Source organism: Nicotiana attenuata, unplaced genomic scaffold, assembly GCF_001879085.1.
Source record: "Nicotiana attenuata strain UT unplaced genomic scaffold, NIATTr2, whole genome shotgun sequence".
NCBI lineage: Eukaryota > Viridiplantae > Streptophyta > Magnoliopsida > Solanales > Solanaceae > Nicotiana > Nicotiana attenuata.
The window spans coordinates 317710-329848 of NW_017670546.1; the positions used below are offsets into that span (position 1 = coordinate 317710).

The following is a 12139-nucleotide window of genomic DNA, read 5'->3' on the forward strand; positions in this document are numbered from 1 at the left end:
TCAGGAAGTGATTCGAACAACATCAAGGCCAAGTCACTAACATCAAAAGTTGCATCCATATTTTGCAAATCTGTGACCAACTTATTGAAACTGGTGATATGTTCATTCATTGTGGTACCACGAACATAGGTGAAGCGAAACAATCTTTTTTTCATGTACAACTTATTTTGACTATTTTTCTTCAAAAATTTATCCTCTAGTGCTTTCCATAATTTATTTGCAGAAGTTTTCTTTGTGTATGGATATTTCTGCTCTCTAGCAAGGTAGAATCGAATGGTACCGCAAGCAACACGGTTGATAATTTTTCAATCTTCTTCTCCAATAACATCTGGTTTCCTTTCTTCAATGGCAAGATCTAGCCCTTGTTGAAAAAGGACATCTAGAACCTCGCCTTGCCACATCCCAAAGTGTCCTGACCCGTCAAAAATTTCTACCGCAAATTTCGCATTTGACACAATTCTTGTCATAAGCGAAGATGCCAACGATGACGTATTATTGACACTTGATGTAGATTCTCCAATTTTATTATCTCCCGTTTTCGCTACAGATACTATTTATTTGCTGACAGTACAGAACACCAAAGTAATTCTTATCTGATATAGAATTTCAGACTATGCTGCAACCACAGAGCATATTAAGATAGAACCTTGGCTCTGATACCAATTATTACGGAAGCCGAATATATAGAGAGTGATTAAATCACAACTACTATATCTAAAGGTAGCTAATAAATAGTAAATGAGATGATAATAAAAGGAATACTGGAAATTAACGAGGTTCGGCAAAATTTGATTTTTGCCTAGTCCTCGGACACAATCAACTCAAACTTTATTTCACTCCAAAAATACAAGTGAAATACTACAAGAGAGAAAGAAGATTCAAATGCCTTAGGAGATAAGAAGGTAAGTGAGAGATGTTTACAAATGAACAAAACCCTTGCTATTTATAGAAAGGAAATTGCTCTAATAATGTCATCCATGACATCACATTAAGTTTGAACATGCAATGTAAATGCATGAAAAATGCATCTACCAATTTCTTCCAAAAAAAAGGCTTCAAATGTTCACACTAGTTCATATCAATCTTTACAAATTCAACAGTTTAATCAAATTAAATACACAACTAGGCACTAATGACATCCATTAACTAATTTAATGTTCTTGATTAGTAGTACGCAAATGGTTTTGCTTTTCCTTTTTACTTTTCTTTTTTTTTTTTAAAAAAGATAAGAAAGAAGGGCATCCTAATGCACTAAGCTCCAGCTATGCGCGGGTTCGGGAAAGGCCGAACCACAACAGTTTATTGTACGCAGCCTTAATTACTCTGTATTAATTTCTACAAGAGGTTGTTTGCTCGAACTCGTAACCTTCTGATAACATGGCAATAACTTTACCAGCTACACTAAGGCTCCCCGTCTTTTTCTCTTCTTTAAGCATGTTGAAATATCATATTCAGTTAAAGGTCACAATCTTCTAAATATAAATATCAGGACAGCTGGTGGTAGTGCTAATCTTTGTACCAAAAAGGTCGTTTTCTTCTTGTTCATTTCTCCTTCTTTTTGACTATTCCATGGAAGCCCAACAACTGTCCAAATGGGAAGGCAAAGCCATTGCAAATCTTAAGGTTCAAAAGCTTAATAAGTATGGCCTCTCTTTGAAAATTTTTTCAACTTTCAAAAATTACTACCTACCATGACACTGTTACCAAGTGAAAGGTGGACTTACCCGTTGTTGCGCTAGAACCTTGCCACCTTCATCCGAGGTGGAGAAATTGATCATCAAGTGGTGTCACAAGAGGTAGTTGGCCGTTGACATCATCGAACAGTGTCTACCCTACGAGGTGTTAGACAATAACATGGGAATCAGGTCGTATGTAGCTACGTTTAAAGTATTGTCAATATCGGACGATATTGGTGATCATGAGCTTGGGTGCCAAATTGAATGGTCTTTCGTCGCTGATCCGCTTGATGGGTCGACCTTGGAATTTTTCTTGGGCTACGTTGACTCCTTCCTGCAAAGCATGGCTGAAAACATTGAGAAATCTTTAGAATCTACTTACGTAATTTTGGTAGCTCAGAAAGCTTATGAGGCTATGTTACATATGAAAAAGTAAATACTTAATTGTGTTCTTGGACAAGTAGTGTTACTCTGAGAATCTTCTAAGGGTAAGATTAGATTCTCGTCAAACTCTTTCCTTCCTCTTTGATCCGCCCAATTCTGTTTGAAATTTCTTGAGCTGACAAGAAGCATGCGAATTTGATATGCTTTATTGAAAAGAAAAAGAAGAATTAATTTTATTAAACATTTCACACAAAATACTGGAGTGGAGAGTGGTGATGTTTTGATGACATGTTCCATTGTCGCCTGTCGATGACAATGAGCGAGAATTATAAGGTATTTCTATCAATAATAAGTATAGTCCGAAGAATTCCCAAACTTGTTACTCAGTAACATCCCCATATCCTACTTGTGGAATTACACTGATCAGTTGTTGTTACTGTTGTGGTATTTGGGTTTTCTAGTTCCTAAAATCAATTGGAACTTACTAGCTACACTAATTACTAATAGAAACAGTATATGCATTGGCCTAGAATACCAGTATATATTTGGCAAATAAAGTAAAATAAATACTGGTAAGATGTCAATGGGGACAAAGTCAAATGATATGACATCATCTAAAGTGTATTATCGTTCGGATTATGTTTTTTTTTTTTTTTCTTCCATTTGGATTATGTTTAACTATTCTAAAAGGGAATTTCACCCCATTATGCCTCTTTCAAGTTTTACTACTAGATATTATACAAGCTTTGGATAATTGGAATCATCTTTGTGATTCCTTTTGGAGAAGCTGCTACTAAGCTGGATATCTGATCAAATAAATCACATAATAGCAGCTCTTAAAACCCCTGATCAATCAAAACACTAGCTATTTGCAAAGCTAGCACTGACTATACATATTTGCAAGATTGCCAACACCTAACTTCTTGTGCATCCAGTCAATGATATCCTGAGCAATTTCTTCACGCTCGGGCTCAAACAGAAGGTCATGCAAGAACCCATCATAAAGTTTAACGTCCTTGAATCCAGAAGCGGCCTCATTGTACAGATCTTGAGAAGCCAACGGATCAGTGACTCTATCAGCAGTTCCATGGAGGACTAAGAATGAGATGGTGACAGATTTGAAATTCCGCATAAAGTAAGAGGAGATGCGCAGAATCTCATGGCCTGTCCTAACCCTCAAGGGTCCAGTATACACTAGAGGATCGGAATACTTGGCCACCAGTGCTGCAGGATCCCTTGAAACAGGAATCCCCCTCTTGTGAGAACCTTTGAACTGGTACCTAGGTGCAACCGAAGAAAAAATTGGTGCCACCGCCTGCATTTTGATAATGAACAGAAAATTAAAGAGTTGCCTGGGAAGAAGACATTTCTGAACAGAAAGTCATCTAAAGCAGACAAATATAACCATGTAATTTCATAAAAAAGGAGGTTTCTTACCGTAACAATGGGATTTGCAGGTTTCACACGCAATGCTGGTGAAGTCAATATGATGCCCTCTAGCATGTTTTCAATGTGAGTATAAGAAGCTGCCTATGAAAGGGAACATATTATCAATAGAAGGTACTTCACTTCAAAGCCTTACCTTTAATACCACTGCTCCTCCCGTTAAATGACCAAAGAGGAAGCATGGTACATCAGGATTCTCAAACATGACCTTCTCCAAGAAAGCCCCCTGTATAAATGGGAGAAGAAGTTAGGCAATCTGGTGAGCCCTATGGAAGAGACTAAGAGCCCATTTGAATTGGCTTATTTTAAGTGCTCTTAAGCCAAAATGGTGTTTAAGTCATTTTGTAGTGTTTGGATAAAGTAAAAAAGTGCTTTTAAGAACTTCTTTTTAAGCAAAAAATAAAAAATAAAAAAATAAGCCAAAAGCAAAAAGCTAGAATTCCTAACTTATGGCTTTTGACTTAAAAGCCACTTAAAACAAGCCCATCCAAATGGGCTCTAAGACAACAATGAGGGAATGATGCATGTAAATGGAGATCACATCTTCAGCTTGTCAATGACGAATTGATATCCAGTTCAAGAAAAAGATATGGAACTGAATATTCAAGGCAAAGAGTTTCAGATATATAGGAGACATGGAAGATGAAATATTAAAACAGGAACCAACTTGTCACGACCCCAACCCCGATCGTGATGGCGCCCAACACATTGCTAGGCAAGCCCGACCAACAATCAATCTCAACCCTTTTCTTTATAAAATTCATTACCAATTAATAGGGTTTAAATATCAATTTAACATAGATAGAAGTCTGAAAACAATATATTAAACGTGCGGAAGTCATAATAACATCACTACATAGCCCACCGATCCGGTGTCACAAGTCAAGAGCCTCTATTACAAGTTTTAAGCAACCTAATACAGAGGTAGTCTAAGAATACTGAAAAGTAAAGAGATAGAAGGAGAAATCGGGTCTGCGGACGCCATGCAGCTACCTCGATGACCCCGGTGAATACTGGACAGCAAGAAAGCTCCCTCTATGCCTCGGGAACACCTGGATCTGCACACACGGTGCAGGGAGTAATGTGAGTACTCCGACCCAGTGAGTAATAATCATAAATAATGACTGACAGAATGAAAACACGTAAAAGCACTAAGCAGTTCTATATCGAAGCAGAAAAATAACTTAAAGCAGTAAAATAGTGACGAAATCAGGTGAAATCTCTTTAAATCAGGTAAAACAGGTAGCTTATCAGGTAATTAACAAATATAAATCCGATCCTCGAGCACAGTATCCAGTAATTATTACTTATCTTCAGCACTCAATCCATATATTTCTCACAATAACCGAAATCAAAATATCTGCTGCGGCGTGCAGCCCGATCCGCACATCGCTGTGGCGCACAACCCGATCCATATAAATAGTTGACTGCGCTCACTGGGGGTGTGCAGACTCCGAAGGGGCTCCTACAGCCCAAGCGCTATATTGTTGCGGCGCGCAGCCCGAACCACACAAACATTTGCTGCGGTGCAGCCCGATCCATAACACACATATATATATATAATCCTCACTGTTGGGTTGTGTATTCTTATAGACGTGATTTCTAAACAGGTGCACAGTTTAGGGAATCTGATATTGCATGATGATTATTGAGACTACATGTTATAAGTTATTGATCCTATAGACATGATTGCTAAGTGATTTAGGATTCCAGCATCATAATGGTAACACAATAATTTTGACGTATTAGAATGTCACAAGTCTTGCAAACATGATATCTAGTCGTTGTGTGATTATGCAGTAAAATGGTTCGAAGACATAATGTTAGCAACATTAATAGAACACCCTATAGGAAGGATTTCTAGCAATTGGCAATTATACTTTATTTAATAACATTTTATCCTTATAGGCATGATTTCTAGGCGGGTGACAGTATAATGAGAATAACAGAAATGGAATCTAATCTTAGTATATTCCTATAAGTATGATATCTACGATAACATTATAAAGAGCAAGCATCAATGTAATCCTATAGGCATGGTGTCTATGTGAACATGCTGCAATTGAAGGATTGATCATTTTATTTCCTATGGGCATAGTTTCTAACAAACACGTGGAAGCAAAATGTGTTAAATGAATTGCACACCTATAGACAGGTTATCTATCAAACATATAGAGGCAGAATATATCAAATGAGTTAAACACCTATAGGCAGGTTATCTAGCACACACAGTAGTAGAACGTGATCGAGCAAATTCAATACCTACACCTGGCCAGGCCAGGCCTTCAATTTCAGTCCACATAGTTCACAATAGCCTAGAAGACAATCATCATAGCCAAAAACCTGTAGCTATCAAAGATTCAGAAAAAAGCAATCATATCACAAGCCCATTGGCTTATTCGGTAAGAGAAATGGGATAGAACTGAGCAATTAGGAAAAATATAGCAAGGAACCTTGGACCCTAGTGCGTCAGAGTTCCCAAGGGCTTCAAGAACCCAGGGCAGTGCTCACACTAGGGTGCTTAATAGAGGAGATTCAGGGATAGACTGGGGATCAAGTCCTAGTGTGTCAGAGTTCACAAGGGTCTCAATTGGACCCCGAGCAGTGCTCACACTAAGGAAGTCAGAATAACTTAAGTGATAATGAGGGAGGGTGGACAGTAGCTGAGGGACAGAACATAGTCAAGTTGAGCACATAGAGCAAATAGCCAAACAGGCTCTAGGTTCTAACAACAGACTTAGCAAAAATTCAAAGAACAAGTTCAACACCTAGTGCATAAGTAGTGTCACATTAACAAGCACGTTTGCAGGATTGGTATGCACAGACTCATAATAAGGAAAATGTTCAGATTATGTTAAGTATGTTCTAGTGTTACAAGAAAGAATCACATTGATTGGCAATAGAACTTAGACAGGGTGAGAACAGATTATTGCAACTACTGAAAAGTTAAGACATACTAGAAGCATACAGGATCAAACATGCTACCTATGCAGGATATCACCATAGCAAGTTCAGAATAGGACAAGAAGCAGACTTGTGCCATATAGTTAATGACTATATTCATCAACTAATCTATTAAAAGGGATATGAAAGCATGCCCATGTAACAATATTGATAGCAAATTAAACACAAAAAAGGAGGCTAAAATGCAAAGGTTCTTAACATCAGCAAGTTGCAACACATATGCTAGATGAGCTTGAAAAGAAATTAATCGACTCAAACTAGGTTCAGGCATGTCTCAGATTACTAACATAATGAAGTTAACGTTTAGAGAAACCTAAAGTTGAAGTCAAGAAATAAAAATTGCATGCAAGAACAACCCAGAAAACACATTAAACTACAATCTCTAGAAGTGAAAATATGCGCAAATGACAGACAAATAGGAATAAAATGACAAAAGTTCAGCAACTCACCAGTTAAGCGAAGAACAAGAAAGAACAAAGTCAACAATAGCAAGAACCCAGAATTTCTGGCCTTGGCTTTCAGCCGGCCAGGAACCAAAATATAGAACAAGAGTATTTAGAGAACAAAGAGCAATAACATCAATTTTTAGTAAACATTAACGATTTCATTCTTTTCTTAAAGGGGAATAGGGAGGGGTTTATATAGTAGTAGAAATTAAACAAGTAAACAAGGAAACATTGTAAAATCAACATAAATAAGGAAGCCACAGCATGCAGAATCAATAAAAATCGGATTTTAGGAAAAATAGGCAAACCCTAGTTTTAGGGAATACAAATATCAACGGAATATACACACTGTAGCATAAGATGAATATAGACACAAATAACACTAAAAATTAGAGAATCGAACTAATCTTTGTATGATCTAAAGGGATTTGAAAACCCTAATTTAGGGTAAGTAAGAATCAACATGAGATATAGCAATATTCGTACATACAATAGAGCATATAACGAATATGGACGAAATAATCAGAAAAATCAAGGATCTGAACCATTTTTGGTTCGATTCTTGTGAGATATGCTTGCCATGTTTAGGCAAGCAGTATAGAAAAGGATCTAGTTCTAGGGAGAGATCATATATGACAAGAAATGGCCATAGAATCCCATGTCTGGTGGGATTGGGAGAGTGATTTGGGGAAGACGACTAGGGTTTAGGTTTGAGAGATGAGAGGATTCAAGGGTGGCGGACGGTGAAAAATGATTTAGGGTTAGGGGTTTGGGTATAATTAAAAGGGAGGGTGTAATGTGGGTCGTTGATCTCTAAGATCAACGACCACAATTTAAAAAGGGTTTTGGGTCGGGTGGTTTAAACGGGTCGTGACTGGGTATTAGATAGGGTTGTTTGATCTTGGGCCAGGGGTATTGGGCTGAGGTATTGGGTAATTGGGGCTAGATTATTAGGTCCGAAATTGATTAAGAATTTAGGCTAGTTTTTAAATATCCAATATTTAGCAAGAAATAATTGATAAAAATAATTAAAAAATATTATTTGTGCAATAAAATGATTAAAATTAATTACTTAACATTTTAGAAATGTAAAAAGTCACTTTGTGCATAAATAATGTAATTATACATTAATATGGGCTATTATTGCAAAATTGTGCATTAGCCCTTAAATGCAAAATGTAATTATAAAATGCACCGAAGAATATTTAAAACATCATGTTGGTATAAATTATAGGTAAAGATGATTAAATCATCTTAAAAATAATTTGCAGGATAATTACTATATTTTTGTATAATAAAATACTGAAATAAATTGATTTAAAGTCTTAAAAAATTATGGAAAATTATGAAAAATACTTGTATATGATAACAAACAAAATGATAATGCATATACACTATTTCGAAAGTAAAATATGAGGGAAAATTGGGTATCAACAGCTGCCCCTCTTTACCCGGGAATGATGAAAGAGTTGTCGGGTAAAGAAATGGTGATTGATTTTGACCGAATGGGATCGTATAAAAATAAAGGCCGAACTCTGATTTTTTAGTTTCCTACATATCCCTGGTTTTATAGTAGTTCTTGAACCAACGGTGAATGAAACCGATAAAGTTGTTATATGAGTGGTTGTGTGTTTCGGAAAGGGTCCTTTTGGAAAGGATAGTATCGGATGAATTTATGCGGAATTATGAATGTGAATTTGAAACATAACGGATATGTTATAGAATAAGTATCTGAATAGCCATAAAGAAAAGTGAGTAATTGATGAGAGTGGGTTACGTTCAAAACATTTGCAAAGTGTGAACGTTGTGAACGGAAACCGGAGCGAAGGTTGCTACCGTTTGAAGAATGGTTACCCCTGGATTACCTGCAAAACGTAAAACACGATGCATGCCAATTTATATGGGTTATTGTGACAATTTAAACATGATGCAAATTCCCTTTGGACCATGAAGGTTGTCTTTGGACGGTGAGGATGATGTCTTTAGACCATGACGTCCCGGGCCATCAATCATGAGATAAGGGATTCGCAGGCCATGACATGATATTCTTGGGCTATGAGAATGATGCCTCTGAACCATGATGCCTTTGAATAATGATGTGCAATATTGAGAGATCCTCATTCCATGACATGCGTCTTCAGGCTATGAGGATGATGCCTTCGGACTATGACGCCTTTGGATGAAAATGGCGATGTTTCAGCCCATGGAATGCAAAGACATGACACCGGTTCATATAAGAAGCGAAACAAGACATAGCTTAGTCTTGCATGAGATTGGGGCAAATCTTAGCCCCTGGAAGGAAAAATAATGCTGGATTTCAAGTAGCATAGTATTCGGTGTTGAACAAGGAAAGGCAGAACTTAGCCTTATGTAGTTGCGGAGGCAATGCTTAGCCCAATGTGAGAAAAGGAGATACTGCTTAGTCTTATGCAATGGAAGGCGATGCTTAGCCTTATGCAATTAGGTAGGCAGGGCCTAGCCTCATGCAAGAAGAGGAGACAGGGCTTAGTCTCATGCAATAGGAAGACAATGCTTAACTTTATGCAATTAGGGAGGCAGAGCTTATCCTCATGCAAGAGGAGGAGACAATGCTTAGTCTCATGCAGAGGAAGGCATTTCTGAGCCTTATGCAATTAGGGAGGCAAGGGTTAGCCTCATGTAAGAAGAGGAGACAATGTTTAGTCTCATATAGTGGAAGGCAATGCTTAGCCTTATGCAATTAGGGAGGCAAGGCTTAACCTCATGCAAGAGGAGGAGACAATGCTTAGTCTCATGCAGTGGAATGCAGTGCTTAGACTTATGCAAATACGGAGTCAGGGCTTAGCCTTATGCAAGAGGAGGAGACAATCCTTAGTCTCATGCAGGGGAAGGCAGTGCTTAGCCTTATGGAAATAGAGAGGCAGGGCTTAGCCTCATGCAACAGGAGGAGACAATGCTTACTCTCATGCAGGGGAAGGCAGTGCTTAGCCTTATGCAATAGGGAGGCAATGCTTATCCTCATGCAAGAAGGGGAGACAATGCTTAGTCCCATGCAGAGGAAGGCAGTGCTTAGCCTTATGCGATTAGGGAGGAAAGGCTTCGCCTCATGCAAGAAGAGGAGACAATGTTTAGTCTCATGCGGTGGAAGGCAATCCTTAGCCTTATGCAATTAGGGAGGCAGGGCTTAGCCTCATGCAAGAGGAGGAGACAATGCTTAGTCTAATGCAAGGAAAGACAATGAGTGATAGCAGTGTATTTTCTTATCTGGAGACATGTTTGCATTTGGCGACCTTGTCGTTATGAAGATAACGATTTTGATATGTGTATACGTGTGAATGCTCCTATTATGTTTATTGTGTGTGCATCCAAAGAAAAATCGTGAGCTTCGCGGGGAAGGTTGGTTCATGCCTTCGTCTGCTTGCTTTGCTCTGGAGATCCTGTTCGAGTTACCCTGGGTAATATCTGGCTGCCATAGAAATAAAGTTTTCAAATGAATATGCAAGCACTTTGATAAACACAGTTTTAAAGAGCATGATAGTATGCAATATCAAATAAATTAGATGAACCAATAACTGCGACACTTTTAGAGACATTGCAGCCTCCTTGCACTAGAACATTGAGGGTCCTTCTCAAAATTCTGCCCTAGTTTATTAAGCGATTTTTTGACAGTTCTGCATATGACGAAGTTGGCTGGACTTGCTTCCTCTTCAAAATTCTGCCCTTGTTTCCTATCATGGGGAAAATGAAGATTTTATTAAGATGTTACCGAAGGGTTGCCTACGTTTCCCCTCTTAAATGGGAATCAGGTCAAGCGTAGTTCAGTTACATCAAATTAAGAAGTGCAAACAATCCTAAATATGGTATCTCTTGACTGCGTCTAGATCAATAAGCTTTGGCCAAATTTCTCCGTCCATTTCGGCAAGTATGAGTGCTCATCCTGTTAGTACTCTGTGAAGCATGTAGGGCCCTTACCAATTAGGTGAAAATTTCCCTTTGGCTTCATCTTGATACGGGAAGATCCGCTTCAGTACCAGCTCTCCCGGTGCGAACTGTCTGGGTCTGACCCTTTTGTTGAATGCTCTGGACATTCTGTTTTTATGAAGTTGACTATGGCATACCGCGTTCATTCTTTTCCCGTCAATTAGAGCTAACTGCTCATAACGTGTTTGTATCCATTCTGCATCACCGAGTTCTGCTTCTTGCATAATTCTCAAAGAAAGAATTTTAACTTCGACGGGAATGACAACTTCAGTACCGTAAACCAACATGTCGGGAATTGCTCCGATTGATGTGCGGACTGTGGTACGATATCCCAATAAGGAAAATGGTAATTTTTCGTGCCATTTCTTGTGGTTGTCTACCATTTTCCTTAGAATTTTCTTGATGTTCTTGTTTGCTGCATCCACGGCTCCATTCATTTGAGGTTTGTATGCTGTGGAATTATTATGCTTGATTTTAAAGGTTTCACACATAGCATTCATTAAATCGTTGTTGAGATTTGTAGCATTGTCGGTGATGATGCATTCTGGTAGCCCGAATTGGCAAACAATACGATCCCTGACAAAATCTGCGACTTTGTTGGTTATAGCCTTGTAAAATTGTAAGGCCCCGTGAAAATTTCTACTCAAAACCCGAGAGCTCGTAGTGCCAAGTTAGAAATACGTGTTAAAAGGAATATGCATTAAAAAGTCAAGGAATAATGTTTTCCAGAAAAGTGCGATTCTGCGGTCCATTATGCGACCGACAGGTTACAGGCAGGTCCGAAAATTGAGAAATAAGGAAATTTTCTCCATAAAGGTGTTATGGCGAAACCAGCAGGTTGAGGAAGCCACTTGGGAAGCCGAGGAAGAAATGAGAAGGAAGTACCCACATTTGTTTGTATAGCCATGTAATAGCATTCATCCATTTGGTCCCTATGAACTATGTATCCTTGATTTGATCTATGTAAAACTATTCTGTTTTGTTTTGGTTATATGATTGCCTATGCGGCCATGGTTAGTATTGTACAGGTTATGTTGTGTCTATGGAATATGTATATGCTGTTAGGATATGTTCTGGGGCTCTCTGACAGGTGGATAGGCCCAGGTACAAGGGAAACACTGGAGAAATTTCTGAAAATTTAAGGAGTTAACCAAATTTGGGTCTACTATATTGTTTCGTGTTGTGAAAAAGCTGAGGTTTCATAAAGATTGCCCATGAGTGAACCTTAATCCTCATTCGAGGACGAATGATCTTAAGTGGGGG

The 12139-nt window shown here is 38.3% G+C and overlaps 1 pseudogene; it reads right to left on the bottom strand.

Annotated features, from left to right (window-relative positions):
- Nucleotides 1-2909: 2909 nt before the first annotated feature.
- Nucleotides 2910-11259, bottom strand: LOC109240817 (annotated as a pseudogene).
- Between the last annotated feature and the right edge of the window lie 880 nt (nucleotides 11260-12139).